This window comes from Sorex araneus, chromosome 6, assembly GCF_027595985.1.
Source record: "Sorex araneus isolate mSorAra2 chromosome 6, mSorAra2.pri, whole genome shotgun sequence".
Lineage (NCBI taxonomy): Eukaryota > Metazoa > Chordata > Mammalia > Eulipotyphla > Soricidae > Sorex > Sorex araneus.
The window spans coordinates 120,569,843-120,586,879 of NC_073307.1; the positions used below are offsets into that span (position 1 = coordinate 120,569,843).

At 39.6% G+C, this 17,037-nt stretch overlaps 1 non-coding gene across 1 annotated transcript; it reads right to left on the minus strand.

The window, feature by feature from the left end:
* Positions 1-16,212: 16,212 nt before the first annotated feature.
* Positions 16,213-16,319, minus strand: LOC129406165 (U6 spliceosomal RNA). The gene has a single exon (XR_008630828.1). It is a non-coding gene; the product is annotated as a U6 spliceosomal RNA (small nuclear RNA).
* Between the last annotated feature and the right edge of the window lie 718 nt (positions 16,320-17,037).

A 17,037-nucleotide genomic window follows, 5' to 3' on the forward strand; every position in this document is an offset into this window, starting at 1 on the left:
TAAGGGATGTGAGCCTGAGAAGAAGGGAAAATACCAAGTGATATCTACTTGCCTGTGGTATATAACAGAATAGTAGGAGGAAGGAATGCCTGGCCTCATGGGTATGCCCACACTACCTTTGACCCTTGAGCATAGAAATGAAAATAATTGGTATGGAATGAAACCGAGGTTGATAATAGAAAGAGAGATGGGAGACATAAAGAGTAAGGTTCATCGGTAGAGATGGGGTTATATATATCAGAGTCAACACTATTATACATATGAAATCCAAACTACAACAATATAACTTAGGAATGTGCTCATCAAGGAGCAGACTGGAGGATGGGTAATGAATAGTTGTAGAAAATAAGGAGAAGTTATTTTAACTTAATAAAAAATTACTTTAGGCTCCTTGGTTTATAATACTGTTATTGGTTGCAATTCATGTATAAAACATCCCAGCACCAAATTTTCCACTAGAGTCCACTTCCTTCCACGATTATCCCAGTGTCCTGAACCCTTCATCCTTCCCCTCCCCTATGTCCTCACCATGGAAAAGCTTCCTACTAAAAGCCAGCTCTCAGTTTCTATTGTTTGTGGGCATTTATTGCCTCACCATGTTTCTTTATATCTCACTTTATCAGACAGAAAATTTTGTATCTATCCTCTCTGTCTGACTGCCTTCTCTCAGAATAAAACTCTTCAGATTCTCCCACATAGCAAATGGGATGATATTAGAAGTCTCTGGAGAAGAATATACAAAGGCACCAGTCCCTTTTTACAAAGCTTTCCTTCTTGTGTGGCAGGAAGCCACCTCCCAGTGGAAAGAGGCTTTATTCCCCCAGACTGAATAAGTCACTTCTCTCTTGGTTCTTGCAGCCTTGGAGGCCTCTTGAGGAGAAGAAACCACAACCACATTTCCCCCCATCAGGGCAGATACCCTAGTCATTCATGTCACTGAACATAAAAGTCAGTTGTGGTAAGTGCTTGTCTTTTTTGTTTCCTGAAAAAAACTTTAGAAACCAGAACTTACTTCATATTGATGGTGGTTTTTAATGCACATTATTAGTTTCCTCATGTAGCACTTATCTTATTGTCAGAGACTTATTAACACAGAAAATTTTATTTATTTATTTATTTATTTTTTGCTTTTTGGGTCACACCTGGCAATGTACAGGGGTTTCTCCTGGTTATGCACTCAGGAATTCCTCCTGGTGGTGCTCAGGGGACCATATGGGATGCTGGGAATTAAACCCGGGTTGGCTGCGTGCAAGGCAAACAAACGCCCTACCTGCTGTGTTATTGCTCCAGCCCCCAGAAGAGATAAATTGAGGAGAATAAATGACTTTCTTGGGATCTGGGTAGGTCAATTTTGGTCTTGATCCTGGAGCCATGTCTGGGGAATTCCCAGTTTTCTGCCAGGTCATTAATGAAAGAAGCTCCCATCAGATATCTCTGCAGGGGGAAATTTCTGAGGAAGAATCAGGGTTGTAGAGACTGCAGTTACTCACTATTTTTATTCTCCTCAGAAATAGTATTAGGAGGGTTTTAGCTTTTTGTTATTTTTAACATTTAAACATTTTAACATTTAAAACATTTTTTTTGGGGGGCCATACCCAGTGGTGTACAGGGGTTACTCCTGGCTTTGCACTCAGGAATTACTCCTGGTGGTGCTCAGGGGACCATATGGGATGCTGGGAATCAAACCCGGGTTGGTCTCATGCAAGGCAAATGCCCTACCTACTGTGCTATCACTCCAGCCCTGGGTTTTGGCGTTTTGATTCTAGATGGTATCAGGTAATTGGGCCATGATTGGGCATCTGCTCTGAGAAGGGCAGAAATAAGACATCGACTTTTTGGGCTCTGCTTTTCCTTCCCCTGGCTGGCTGATACATACCACAGAGGCCTATGCAGTGTTAATGAAACTCCTTTTTTTGGTTAATGGGGAGAAACATGAGTTCTCATGACTCAGGTTAGTTTTAGTTATTTTAGTTCATTTAAGCCATAGTTGTTGTTATTTGCTTGAAAATCAAAATCAAGAACACAAAATAATAATAAATATCTGCTTACCACCATATTTTCAAATAAAAATCAGATTATATTTGCAATGATTTATTATAATAGTGAGAAATCATTCCCCCAAAATTATGGGGATAGGATGGAGATCTGATGACCAAAAAAGCAGTTGCTACAAAATGCAAACAATTTAATGTAATTCAGTGTGAATAAGAGATCCATCGTCTGTAGAAAGTCCCAGGAACTACCTTCTGTGAACATGCTAAAGAATATAGAACTGTCTGCATTTGTCACAAAATCCCATTTGTATATTCTTCATCTACCATGCATCCAGAAGGAGATAATAATGGCTTGCAAATGGATTCCCATTCCTCTGGTTGTGGTACATCCAGAAAAATGGCAGCAAGAAAAATGAGTGAGGGCAGGAGGAAAGCAACTTGAAATACGTTTTCCCTTCCAAATATTAAGTTGGCAGTGATTTTGATTATAGACCACAGGACATAGGCCCTGTTTGATGACTTTTTCCCCCCACTCAAAACTAGCCAAAACTGCAGTCACAATCTTTTCTGAGTTCTGTCTTCTTGCTAGTAAAAACGAAACCGTTCATTAACCAGCTCATTTGATGATAATCTCCTTGATTAAAGTCCTTGTCATTCTATTTAAGATAATTGTGTGTGTGTGTGCGTGCAAGCATACACGCACATACACATGCAATCCTACAAAACAGAAAAAGGAAAAGGAACTTTGAAAAAGTAAGATAGAGGACAATTCCTTTGCCAAGTGATACCAATAGTAGCCTTATACCTATATTAGTCACTGTCATCCTGTTGCTCATCGATTTGCTCAAGCAGGCACCAGTAACGTCTCCATTATGAGACTTGTTGTTACTATTTTTTGCATATAAAATACGCCACGAGTAGCTTGCTAGGCTCTGCCTTGGGGGCGGGATACTCTTGATAGCTTGCCAGGCTCTCTGAGAGGGGCAGAGGAATCGAACCCGGGTCGGCCTCGTTCAAGGCAAACACCCTACTCGATCCAATCCTATATTAGTAAAGCAACTTATTTCTCCACATGACAGCAAATTTGAATGGGATGGAAGCACTGTGCAAATAGGCTACAATGAAAGCAATCATAATGTTTTACTGTTTCGATCTACAAAGCTACCTCCAGGCTTCAAATTTCCAGAGAAAATCCTTTGATCTCCCCCTCTCTCCTCCTCTCCCATCTTCCCTCCCCTCATCTCTGTTTCTTTGGGCTCAGGCCTTGCTCCTGGTTCCGTACTCAGGGATAACTCTTGGACTGGCTCAGGAGACCATATGGGATACAGGAATTGAACCTGGATCAATCCTGTGCAAGGCAAACACCCTGTCTTTTGTATTATTCCTCTAGCCCCCTATTTTTTCTCTTGGGGCACTCATGTGACTCTCAATTTGAGCTACATGTATGTGCCTTAGGACAAAAACACAACAGTGGCTTTGGAAATAAACTTGACAGAACTTACCTGCTTTTCGTTCTTCCTTTGGGTGGCAAGCTGACTCCTGTGGCAGGAAGAGTCTATAGAGATTCACCTTCTCTTTGAACCCTTCTCTGCCCGCAGAAGACCCCTCAGAAGGAGTGGAAGTTGGTGAAGGGACACTTATCAAGGTTCCCACTAGCTTCTGTGAGTTCTTGTTCAGAGACCTGCTGTCAAATGAGAGCACAAAGTCTCTGGTGTCCTGAGAACTCTGGGAATGTGTCTCAACATTAGATCTGATTAAAGCTCTATCTCTCTTTGTAACTTTCCACATGGTGACTCAATAAAAATTTTTTTTTAAAAAAATAAAGCTCTATCTCAGTCTCTATTTCTCCACCCCCATATGGTACACTTTTCTGCTAGTGGTTCTAGTGCATTCTCCCACTGACAGCTGTGTGTCTTGGCAGCAACACAAAGCAATGTGTAAATTTTGTTTTGTTTGTCAGTTTGAATCAGGGAATCATTTTTATTCAAATATAAGGTCCTAGGCTATGGCAGAAAATTTAGACATTTTCAGATTTGGAATTAATTTTAGTTGTAAATAATATGCTAATACTGTTAAGGAAAATTGAATAATATGCAAAATTAACCAAGTATGGACAATCAGAAGTGGTACAAAATCGCAGTTTGTTAGGACTTACACGTAAATTCAAATAACTCAGGTTATGTTTTTTCCCCTAAAGATAAAAGAATGCTAAACATTTCTTTGTCAGCTGTGGTGACAGTGTGGAGTAAGTACTCACACATTTTTGATGAAAGTGAAATTTGATAGAATTGACAAAGTAAGGGCCATTTAAAATATGTTTAGAAACATAAATGTCATACATTTTCCTCCCTTAGTTTCTTATGTAGAAATTGATTTACAGTTTGTGCTGTATGTTTGTTCATATGCCCAAGACATAACACAAAATTTACACATATAGAATTATTTATAGTATATCAGTGAAAGTATATCAGTGAAAGTCACAACATCCAACACACTGAATAAATTGAAATCTATAAGAAGCTCCTGTGTAGCTGTATTAAAAAATAGCAATATATATGAATTGGAATGACTTCAAAGTTAATACTGTATCACTGCATCACTGTCATCCATTTTTTGTCGATTTACTCGGGTGGGCACCAGTAATGTCACTATTCCTACCAGCCCTAAGATTTTTTTTAATTTTTATTTTTTATTAATTTTTTTTTATTAGTGAATCACTGTGGGGTACAGTTACAGATTTACAAACTTTCGTGCTTGTGTTTCAGCCATACAATGATTGAGTACCCATCCCTCCATTGGTGCTCATTCTCCACCACCAATAGTTCCAGTATCCCTCCCAGAACTTCCACTCCCTCTCTCCTCCTCCACCCCTCCTCTGTGGCAGGGCATTCCTTATTGTTTTCTCTTTCCTTTTGGGTGTTGTAGTTTGCACTAGAGGCATTGAGTGGCCATTGTGTTCAATCTATAGTCTACATTTGGTTCGCATCTCCCAACCCGAGCAGGTCGTCCAAATACCCTTTACTTGATGTTCCCTTCTCTATTTGAGCTGCCTTTCCCCCCAACATTTGAGGCCGGCTTACAAGCCATGGAGTAAACTGCCTGATCCTTATCTCTACTATTCTTGGGTGTTAGTCTCCTATTCTGCTACTTCCATAAATGAGTGCAATCTTTCTATGTCTCTCCCTCTCTTTCTGACACATTTCACTTAACATAATACTTTCCATATTGATTCATTTATATGCAAATTTCATGACTGCATCTTTTCTAACAGCTGCATAGTATTCCATTGTATAGATGTACCAAAGTTTCTTCAACCAGTCATCTGTTCTAAGACACTCAGGTTTTTTCAAGATTCTGGCTATTGTAAACAGTGCTGCGATGAACATATAAGTGCAGATGTCATTTCGACTATACATTTTTGCTTCTTTGGGATATATTCCCAGCAGTGGTATTGCTGGGTCAAATGGAAGCTCAATTTCTAATTTTTTGAGAATTGTCCATATTGTTTTCCAAAAGGGCTGAACCAGTCGGCATTCCCACCAGCAGTGTCGAAGGGTCCCTTTCTCCCCACATCCTCTCCAACAGTGGTTGCTTTTGCTCTTTTGGATGCGTGCTAGTCTCTGTGGTGTGAGGTGGTACCTCATGGTTGTTTTGATCTGCATCTCCCTGATAATTAGTGATGTAGAGCACTTTTTTGTGCCTTTTGGCCATTTGTATCTCTTCCTTGCGAAAGTTTCTGTTCATTTCTTCACCCCATTTTCTGATGGGGTTGGATGTTTTCTTCTTGTAGAGTTCAACCAGTGCTTTGTATACCTTTGATATCAATCCTTTATCGGATGGGTATTGGGTGAACATCCTTTCCCATTCTTTAGATTGTCTTTGAATTCTGGTCACTGTATCTTTTGCGGTGCAGAAGCTTTTTAGTTTAATGTAGTCCCATTTGTTGATCTCTGTTTCCACTTGGTTGGCCAGTTGCATGTCATCTTTGAAGATACCTTTATCTTCAATATCGTGGAGGGTTTTGCCGACCTTGTCTTCAATGTACCTTATGGTTTGTGGTCTAATGTTGAGGTCTTTAATCCATTTTGATCTGACTTTTGTGCATGGTGTCAGGTCGAGTTCTAAGCCCATTTTTTGCGTGTGGTTGTCCAGTTGTGCCAGCACAATTTGTTAAAGAGGCTTTCCTTGCTTCACTTCACATCTCTTGCTCCCTTATCAAAGATTAGATGATCATACATTTGGGGTTGTGTGTAGGGATATTCCACCCTGTTCCATTGGTCTGTGGCTCTGCTTTTGTTCCAGTACCATGCTGTTTTAGTTATTACCGCTTTGTAGTAAAGTTTGAGCTTGGGGAGGGTGATGCCTCCCATCATCTTTTTCCCAAGAATTGTTTTAGCTATCCGTGGGCGTTTGTTGTTCCATATGAATTTTAGGATTGTTTGATCCGCTTATTTGAAGAATATCATGGGTATCCTTATAGGGATCGCGTTGAATCTGTATAATGCTTTGGGGAGTATTGCCATTTTGACAATATTGATTCTTTCTATTCATGAGCAAGGTATATGTTTCCATTTCCTCATGTCCTCTTTTATTTCATGGAGTAGCATTTTATAGTTTTCTTTGTAGAGGTCTTTTACTTCCTTGGTTAAGCTGATTCCGAGGTACTTGATTTTCTGGGGCACGATTGTGAATGGGATTGCTTTTTTCACGTCCCTTTCCTCTGCCTCATTGTTTGTATATAGGAAGGCCATGGATTTTGGGGTATTTATTTTGTAGCCTGCAACTTTACTGCATAAGTCTATTGTTTCTAAGAGTTTCTTAGTAGAGGCTATAGACTTCTCTAGATATAGTATCATATCGTCTGCAAATAGTGTGAGTTTGATTTCTTCCTTTCCTATCTGGATGGCGTTAATCTCTTTTTCTTGTCTAATATCTTTCACAAATACTTCCAGTACTATACTGAAGAGAAGTAGTGAGAGTGGGCATCTTTGTCTTGTGCCTGATCTTAGAGGAAAGGCCCTTAGTTTTTCCCCATTGAGAATAATGCTTGCCGTAGGCTTGTGGTAGATGGCTTCGACCATCTTGAGGAAAGTTCCTCTAAAACCCATTTTGGTGAGGGTTTTCATCATGAATGGATGTTGGGTCTTGTCAAATGCTTTTTTTGCATATATTGATATGATCATATGGCTTTTATCTTTACTTTTGTTGATATGATGAATTATGTTCATTGATTTCCGAATGTTAAACCATCCTTGCATCCCTGGGATGAATCCCACTTGGTCATGGTGTATGATCTTTTTGATGAGTTGTTGGATCCTATTTGCTAATATTTTGTTGAGGATCTTCACATCGGTGTTCATCAGGGATATTGGTCTATGATTTTCTTTCTTAGTGGTGTCTTTGTTTGCTTTTGGTATTAGGGAGATGTGTGTTTCACAGAAACTGTTTGGGAGAGTTCCTGTTTTTTCAATTTCCTGGGAAAGTTTAAGGAGAACTGACAACAGATCTTTAAATGTTTGGAAGAATTCGCCAGTGAAGCCATCTGGACCTGGGCTTTTATTTTTGGGGAGATATTTGATTGCAGTTTCAATTTCCTTAATATTAATGGGTCTATTCAGGTATTCCAAGTCTTCTTGGTTCAATCTTGGGAGATTGTAGGAGTCAAGGAATTCATCCATTTCTTTTAGGTTCTCTTGTTTTTTGGCGTATAGACCTTCAAAGTAGTCTCTGATGATCTTTTGAATCTCATTGGGTTTTGTTATGTCCCCCTTTTCATTTCTGATTCAGTTTATTAGGGTTCTCTCTCTCTCTTTCTTTGTGAGTCTTGCTAGCGGTTTATCAATCTTATTTATTTTCTCGAAGAACCAGCTCTTTATTTCATTGATCTTTTGGATTGTTTTTTGGTTTCCATGTCATTAATTTCTGCTCTAATTTTTATTATTTATATCCTTCGGTCTGGTTTGGGTTCCTTTTTCTGGTCCTTTTCTAAGATCTTGAGCCGTGAAGTCAAGCTATCTATGTGGGCCCTCTCTTGCTTCCTGAAGAATGCTTGGAGAGCTATAAATTTTCCCCTTAACACGGCTTTAGCTGCGTCCCATAGGTTTTGGTAGCTCATGTTCTCATTTTCATTTGCTTCTAAGTATTTTTTTAAATTTCTTTTTTGATTTCCTTCCTGACCCACTCATTGTTCAACATTGAGTTGTTTAATTTCCAGGTGTTTGATTTAGTTCTCCGTGTCTGTGTGTGGTTAGCTTCTATCTTCAGTGCATCGTAGTCTGAAAAGATGGTTGATACAATTTCTATATTTCTGATTCTATTGAGGTATGTTCTGGGGCCCAGTATATGGTCTATTTTGGAAAATGTTCCTTGTTCACTGGAAAAGATTGTGTATTTTTTCTTTTTTGGGTGTAAAGCTTGGTATAGGTCTATTATGCCTCTCTCTTCAATTTCTTCTTTCAGAGTCAGTGTTTCCTTGATGAGTTTTGTTCTTGTTGATCTATCCAGAGATGATAAGGCAGTATTGAAGTCTCCAACTGCTATTGTGCTGTTAGTGATGTCCTCTTTAAAGTCTGTTAGGAGTTGTTTTAAATGTTTAGCCGGTTGTTCATTAGGTACGTATAACTATAAGAGTGTGATTTCCTTCTGTTATACATATCCCTTGATAAATAGAAAATAAACTTAACTGTCCCTTCTAATCTTTTCAACCTGAAATCTATGTTGTCTGATACTGGGATGGCCACTCCAGCTTTTTTAAAAATTATTTTATTGATTCACCATGTGGAAAGTTACAAAGCTTTCAGGTTAAAGTCTCAGTTATACAATGCTCAAACACCCATCCCTTCACCAGTGCACATATTCCACCACCAAGAATCACGATATACCTCCCCCCTTCCCCCCACCTCCCCAGCCACCCACCCCGCATGTGTAACTGGTAAATTTCATTTTACTTTCACTTTACTTTGATTACATTCAATATTTAAACAGAAAAATTCACTACTATTGATTTGGAGTTTCTCTCCCCTAAAGTCGATCTGCTGAAAAGAAAGCATTTGGTAATTTGTTTTCCATTGCTGAGAATGAAGAGATATGAGGTCAGGAGGCCACACTAGCAGCAGCATAGTTTTGGATTTCTGTATTTTAGTAACTAAGTCCAGAGAAATGTCTGCCAGGAATCGCAACATTGTAAGCTTGTACCTCTCAGCTACTTTATATTCCACATATGAGTGCGATCTTTCTATGTCTGTCTCTTTCTTTCTGACTCATTTCACTCAGCATGATACTTTCCATGTTGATCCACTTATATGCAAATTTCATGACTTCATGTTTTCTGACAGCTACGTAGTATTCCATTGTGTAAATATACCAGAGTTTCTTTAGCCAATCATCTGTTTTCGGGCACTCTGTTTTTTTCCATATTGTGGCTATTGTAAACAGAGCGGCAATGAACATGGAAATGCAGATGTCATCTCTACTATACCTTTTTGCCTCTCCGGGATATATTCCCAGGAGTGGTATTGCTGGGTCAAATGGGAGCTCAATTTCTAACTTTTTGAGAATCGTCCATATTGTTTTCCAAAAGGGCTGAACCAGTCGGCATTCCCACCAGCAGTGAAGGAGAGTCCCTTTCTCCCCACATCCACGCCAACACCGGTTGCTTTTGTTTTTTGGGATGTGGGCCAGTCTCTGTGGTGTAAGATGATATCTCATTGTTGTTTTGATCTGCATCTCCCTGATAATTAGTGATGTTGAACATTTTCTCATGTGCCTCTCAGCCATTCGGATTTCTTCTTTGGAAAAGTTTCTGTTCATTTCATCACCCCATTTTTTGATTGGGTTGGCAGTTTTCTTCTTGTGGAGTTCAACATGAGCCTTGTATATCCTTGTTATCAACCCTTTATCCGATGGGTACTGCATAAATATCCTTTCCCATTGTGTAGACTGTCTTTGTATTTTGGTCATTGTTTCTTTTGAGTTGCAGAAGCCTCTTAGTTTGAGATAGTCCCATTTATTTATCTTTGTTTTCACTTGCTTGGCCAGTGGTGTGTCAGCTTTGAAGATACCTTTGGCTTCAATGTCGTGGAGGGTTTTGCCGACCTTATCTTCAATGTACCTTAGGGATTCTGGTCTGATGTTGAGGTCTTTAATCCATTTTGATCTGGTTTTTGTACACGGTGATAGATGGAGGTCTAAGCCCATTTTTTTGCATGTAGCCGTCCAGTTTTGCCAGCACAATTTGTTAAACATGCTTTCCTTGCTCCACTTCACATTTCTTTCTCCCTTATCAAAGATTAGATGATCATATATTTGGGGGTTTATGTCAGAGTATTCAACCCTATTCCATTGGTCTGCAGCTCTGCTTTTGTTCCAATACCATGCTGTTTTAATGACTACCGCTTTGTAGTAGAGTTGGAAGTTGGGGAGGTTGATTCCTCCCATTTTCTTTTTCCCAAGGATTGCTTTAGCTATTCGTGGGGGCTTATTGTTCCATATGAATTTCAGGAGCGCTTGCTCCATTTTTTGAAGAATGTCAAGGGTATTCCTATAGGGATCACATTGAATTTGTACAATGCTTTGGGGAGAATTGCCATTTTGACAATATTAATTCTTCCAATCCATGAGCAGGGGATGTCTTTCCATTTCCTCGTGTCCTCTTTTATTTCCTGAAGTAGTGTTTTATAGTTTTCATTATACAAGTCCTTTACCTCCTTTGTTAAGCTGATTCCGAGGTACTTGATTTTTTGAGGCACAATTGTGAACGGGATTGCTTTCCTCAGGTCACTTTCTTCTCTCTCATTTTTTGCATATAGGAAAGCCATGGACTTTTGGGTATTGATTCTATAGCCTGCAACTTTACTATGCAACTCTATTGTTTCTAGGAGTTTCTTGGTAGAGGTTTTAGGGTTCTCTAGGTATAGTATCATATCATCTGCGAATAGTGAGAGCTCGATTTCTTCCTTTTCTACCTGAAAGCCCTTAATATCTTTTTCTTGCCTAATCGCTATTGCAAGTACTTCCAGTACTATATTGAACAGAAGTGGAGAGAGTGGGCATCCTTGTCTCGTCCCTGTTCTCAGAGTGAAGGCTCTTAGTTTTTCCCCATTGAGGACAATGCTTGCCATAGGCTTGTGATAAATGGCTTTGACTATATTGAGGAAGGTCCCTTCTATTCCCATTTTGGTGAGTGTTTTCATTATAAACGGGTGCTGGATCTTGTCAAATGCTTTCTCTGCATCTATTGATATGATTATATGATTTTTATCTTTTCTTTTGTTGATATGATGGATTATGTTGATTGATTTCCGGATGTTAAACCATCCTTGCATCCCTGGGATGAATCCCACTTGGTCGTGGTATGATCTTTTTGATGAGTTGTTGAATTCTATTTGCTAATATTTTGTTGAGGATCTTCGCATCTGTGTTCATCAGGGATATTGGCCTGTAGTTTTCTTTTTTGTGGTGTATTTGTTTGCTTTTGGTATTAGGGAGATATGAGCCTCATAGAAACTGTTTGGGAGTGTTTCTGTTTCTTCAATTTCCTGGAAAAGCTTGAGAAGGACTAGCAAAAGGTCCTCTTTAAATGTTTGGAAGAACTCGCTAGTGAATCCGTCTGGACCTGGGCTTATGTTTTTGGGAAGACTTTTGATTACCATTTCAATTTTCTTGATGTTAATTGGACTATTCAGGTACTTCAGGTCTTCTTTTTTTTTTTTTAAATTTATTTATTTTTAATTAGAGAATCACCGTGAGGGTACAGTTACAGATTTATACACTTTTGTGCTTATACTTCCCTCATACAAAGTTTGGGAACCCATCCCTTCACCAGTGCCCATTCTCCACCACCCGTAAACCCAGTGTCCCTCCCACCCTCCCCAATCCCATCTCCCCCCCACCCCACCCTGCCACTGTGGCAAGGCATTCCCTTCTGTTTTCTCTCTCTAATTAGCTGTTGTGGTTTGCAATAAAGGTGTTGAGTGGCCGCTGTGCTCAGTCTCTAGCCCTCATTCAGCCCGCAACTCCCTTCCCCCACATGGCCTTCGACTGCAATGTAGTTGGTGATCGCTTCTCTGAGTTGACCTTTCCCCGGAACGTGAGGCCAGCCTCGAAGCCATGGAGTCAACCTCCTGGTACTTATTTCTACAGTTCTTGGGTGTTAGTCTCCCACTCTGTTATTCTATATACCATAGATGAGTGCAGTCTTTCTATGTCTGTCTCTCTCTTTCTGACTCATTTCACTCAGCATGAAACTTTTCATGCCCATCCACTTAACTACAAAATTCTTGACCTCCTTTTTTCTAACAGCTGCATAGTATTCCATTGTATAGATGTACCAAAGTTTCCTCAACCAGTCATCCGTTCTGGGGCATTCGGGTTTTTTTCCAGATTCTGGCTATTGTAAACAGTGCTGCGATGAACATACATGTGCAGATGTTGTTTCGATTGTACTTTTTTGCCTCTCTGGGATATATTCCCAGCAGTGGTATTGCTGGGTCAAATGGGAATTCAATATCTAATTTTTTGAGAGTCGTCCAAATTGTTTTCCAGAAGGGCTGAACCAGTCGGCATTCCCACCAGCAGTGAAGAAGGGTCCCTTTCTCCCCACATCCTCTCCAACAGCGGTTGCTTTTGTTCTTTTGGATGTGTGCTAGTCTCTGTGGTGTGAGGTGGTATCTCAAAGTTGTTTTGATCTGCATCTCTCTGATGATTAGTGATGCAGAGCACTTTTTCATGTGCCTTTTGGCCATTCGTATTTCTTCCTTGGTAAAGTTTCTGTTCATTTCTTCGCCCCATTTTTTGATGGGGTTGGATGTTTTCTTCTTGTAGAGTTCAACCAGTGCTTTATATACCATTGATATCAACCCCTTATCTGATGGGTATTGTGTAAATATCCTTTCCCATTCTGTGGATAGTCTTTGGATTCTGGTCACTGTATCTCTTGCGGTGCAGAAGCTTTTTAGTTTAATGTAGTCCCATTTGTTGATCTCTGTTTTTACTAGATTGCTTAGTTCCGTGTCACCTTTGAAGATACCTTTATCTTCAATATCGTGGAGGGTTTCGCCGACCTTGTCTTCAATGTACCTTATGGTTTGTGGTCTAATGTTGAGGTCTTTAATCCATTTTGATCTGACTTTTGTGCATGGTGTCAGGTCAAGGTCTAAACCCATTTTTTTGCATGTGGTTGTCCAGTTGTGCCAGCACCATTTGTTAAAGAGGCTTTCCTTGCTCCACTTCACATCTCTTGCTCCCTTATCAAAGATTAGATGGTCATACATTTGGGGTTGTGTGTAGGGATATTCCACCCTGTTCCATTGGTCTACGGCTCTGCCTTTGTTCCAGTACCATGCTGTTTTAATTGTTACTGCTTTGTAGTAAAGTTTGAGGTTGGGGATGGTGATGCCTCCCATCATCTTTTTCCCAAGAATTGTTTTAGCTATCCTTGGACGTTTGTTATTCCATATGAATTTTAGGATTGCTTGATCCATTTCTTTGAAGAATGTCATGGGTATATTTATAGGGATCGCATTGAATCTGTATAATGCTTTAGGGAGTATTGCCATTTTGACAACATTGATTCTCCCTATCCACGAGCAGGGTATATGTTTCCATTTCCTCATGTCCTCTTTGATTTCATGGAGTAGCGTTATGTAGTTTTCTTTGTAAAGGTCTTTTACTTCCTTGGTTAAGGTAATTCCGAGGTACCTGATTTTCTGGGGCACTATTGTGAATGGGATTGCTTTTTTCATGTCCCTTTCCTCTGCCTCATTGTTTGCATATATGAAGGCCATGGATTTTTGGGTATTGATTTTGTAGCCTGCAACTTTACTGTATAAGTCTATTGTTTCTAAGAGTTTCTTAGTAGAGGTTTTAGGCTTCTCTAGATATAGTATCATGTCGTCTGCAAATAGTGAGAGTTTGATTTCTTCCCTTCCTATCTGGATGCCCTTGATCTCTTTTTCTTGTCTAATAGCTATCGCAAGTACTTCCAGTACTATATTGAAGAGGAGTGGTGAGAGTGGGCATCCTTGTCTTGTGCCTGATCTCAGAGGAAAGGCCCTTAGTTTTTCCCCGTTGAGGATAATGCTTGCCGTAGGCTTGTGATAGATGGCTTCGACTATCTTGAGGAAAGTTCCTCCAAACCCCATTTTGGCGAGGGTTTTCATCATGAAAGGATGTTGGATCTTGTCAAATGCTTTCTCTGCATCTATTGATATGATCATATGGTTTTTATCTTTACTTTTGTTGATATGCTGGATTATGTTGATTGATTTCCGAATGTTAAACCATCCTTGCATCCCTGGGATGAATCCCACTTGGTCGTGATGTATGATCTTTTTGATGAGTTGTTGGATCCTATTTGCTAGTATTTTGTTGAGGATCTTCGCATCGGTGTTCATCAGGGAAATTGGTCTGTAATTTTCTTTCTTAGTGGTGTCTTTGTTTGCTTTTGGTATTAGGGAGATATGTGCTTCATAGAAACTGTTTGGGAGAGTTCCTGTTTTTTCAATTTCCTGAAAAAGTTTGAGGAAAACAGGCAATAGGTCTTCTTTAAATGTTTGGAAGAATTCGCCAGTGAAACCATCTGGGCCTGGGCTTTTGTTTTTTGGGGAGGTTTTTGATTACCGTTTCAATTTCCTTAACATTGATGGGTCTATTCAGGTATTCTAGGTCTTCTTTCTTCAGTGTTGGGAGATTATAGGAATCGAGGAATCCATCCATTTCTTTTAGGTTCTCCTTTTTTGTGGCGTAAAGACTTTCAAAGTAGTCTCTAATGATCTTTTGAATCTCACTGGTTTCTGTTATGATGTCCCCCTTTTCATTTCTGATTCGGTTTATTAGAGTTTTCTCTCTTTCTTTCTTTGTGAGACTTGCTAGCGGTTTATCAATCTTATTTATTTTCTCAAAGAACCAACTCTTTGTTTCATTGATCTTTCGGATTGTTTTTTTGGTTTCGATGTCATTAATTTCTGCTCTAATTTTTATTATTTCTTTCCTTCGGTCTGGTTTGGGGTCCTTTCTCTGGTCCTTTTCTAGGGTCTTGAGTCGTGAAGTCAAGCTATCTATGTGGGTCCTTTCTTCCTTCCTGAGGAATGCTTGGAGAGCTATAAATTTTCCCCTTAACACGGCTTTAGCTGCGTCCCATAGGTTTTGGTAGCTCGTGTCTTCATTCTCATTTGTTTCTAAGTATCTTTTGATTTCTTCCTTGATTTCCTTCTTGACCCACTCATTGTTCAACATGGAATTGTTTAATTTCCAGGTGTTTGATTTGATTTTCCGTATTTGTGGGTGGTTAGCTTCTATCTTCAGTGCATCGTGGTCTGAAAAGATGGTTGATACAATTTCTATTTTTCCGATTCTATTGAGGTATGTTCTGGGGCCCAGTACATGGTCTATTTTTGAAAATGTTCCATGTGCACTGGAAAAGAATGTGTATTCTTTCTTTTTGGGGTGTAAGGCCCTGTATAGGTCTATTCGGCCTCTCTCTTCAATTTCTTCATTCAGAGTCAGTGTTTCCTTGTTGAGTTTTGTTCTTGTGGATCTATCTAGAGGTGATAAGGCCATATTGAAGTCTCCGACTACAATTGTGCTGTTAGTGATGTCCTCTTTGAAGTCTGTTAGGAGTCGTTTTAAATATTTAGCCGGTCGTTTGTTAGGAGCATATACGTTTAAGAGTGTGATTTCTTCCTGTTGTACATATCCCTTGATAAACAGAAAATGACCTTCGCTGTCCCTTTTGATCTTTTTCATCCTGAAATCTATGTTGTCGGATACCAGGATGGCCACTCCAGCTTTTTTAAGGGGGTTGTTTGCTTGGAGGATTGTTTTCCATCCTTTGACTTTGAGTCTATGTTTACTCTGTTTGTTCAGGTGTGTTTCTTGCAGGCAACAGAATGTTGGGTTTAATTTCCGGATCCATTTAGCCACTCTGTGTCTTTTGATAGGTGCATTTAGGCCATTGACATTGAGAGAGATTATTGTGGTGTGGTTTTGTGTCATCTTTCTGTGGGATTTGTTGTTCTTATGGGGCTCCTCCTTGTCTTACAGTAGCCCCTTTAGACCTTCTTTCAAGATTGGTTTTGAGTCTATGAAGTTCCTGAGCTGTTGTTTATCCGAGAAATAGTGTATGGTTCCTTCGAGTTTGAGTGAGAGTTTAGCTGGATAAAGTATTCTTGGTGAGGCATTCATTTCGTTGAGTTTTTTCACTATGTCCCACCATTGTCTTAAAAATATGGAACGCTTCACGAATTTGCGTGTCATCCTTGCGCAGGGGCCATGCTAATCTTCTCTGTATCGTTCCAATTTTAGTATATGTGCTGCCGAAGCGAGCACTACTTCAGGTCTTCTTGGTTCAGCCTTGGGAGATTATAGGAGTCGAGGAATTTATCCATTTCTTCTAGGTTCTCTTGTTTCGTGGCATAGAGATTTTCAAAGTAGTCTATGATGATCTTTTGAATTTCATTGGTTTCTGTTGTGATGACCCCCTTTTCATTTCTGATTCGGCTTATTAGGGTTCTCTCTCTCTCTTTCTTTGTGAGTCTTGCTAGTGGTTTATCAATCTTGTTTATTTTCTCGAAGAACCAGCTCTTGGTTTCATTGATCTTTTGGATTGTCTTTTGGGTTTCCATGTCGTTAATTTCTGCTCTAAGTTTTATTATCTCTTTCCTTCTGCCTGGTTTGGGCTCCTTTTGTTGGTCCTTTTCTAACGTCTTGAGCTGTGAAGTCAAGTTATTTATGTGGGCCCTTTCTTCCTTCCAGAGATATGCTTGCAGAGCTATAAATTTTCCCCTTAAAATGGCTTTAGCTGCGTCCCACAGGTTCTGGTAGCTCGTGTCTTCATTCTCATTTCTTTCTAGGTACCTTTTGATTTCTTCCTTGATTTCCTTCCTGACCCACTCATTGTTCAATATCGAGCTATTTAATTTCCAGGTGTTTGATTTGGTTTTCTGCATCTGTTCATGATTAAGTTTTATCTTCAGTGCATCATGGTCTGAAAAGATAGCTGGGACAATGTCTAATTTTTTGATTCTGTTGATGTATGCTGTGTGGC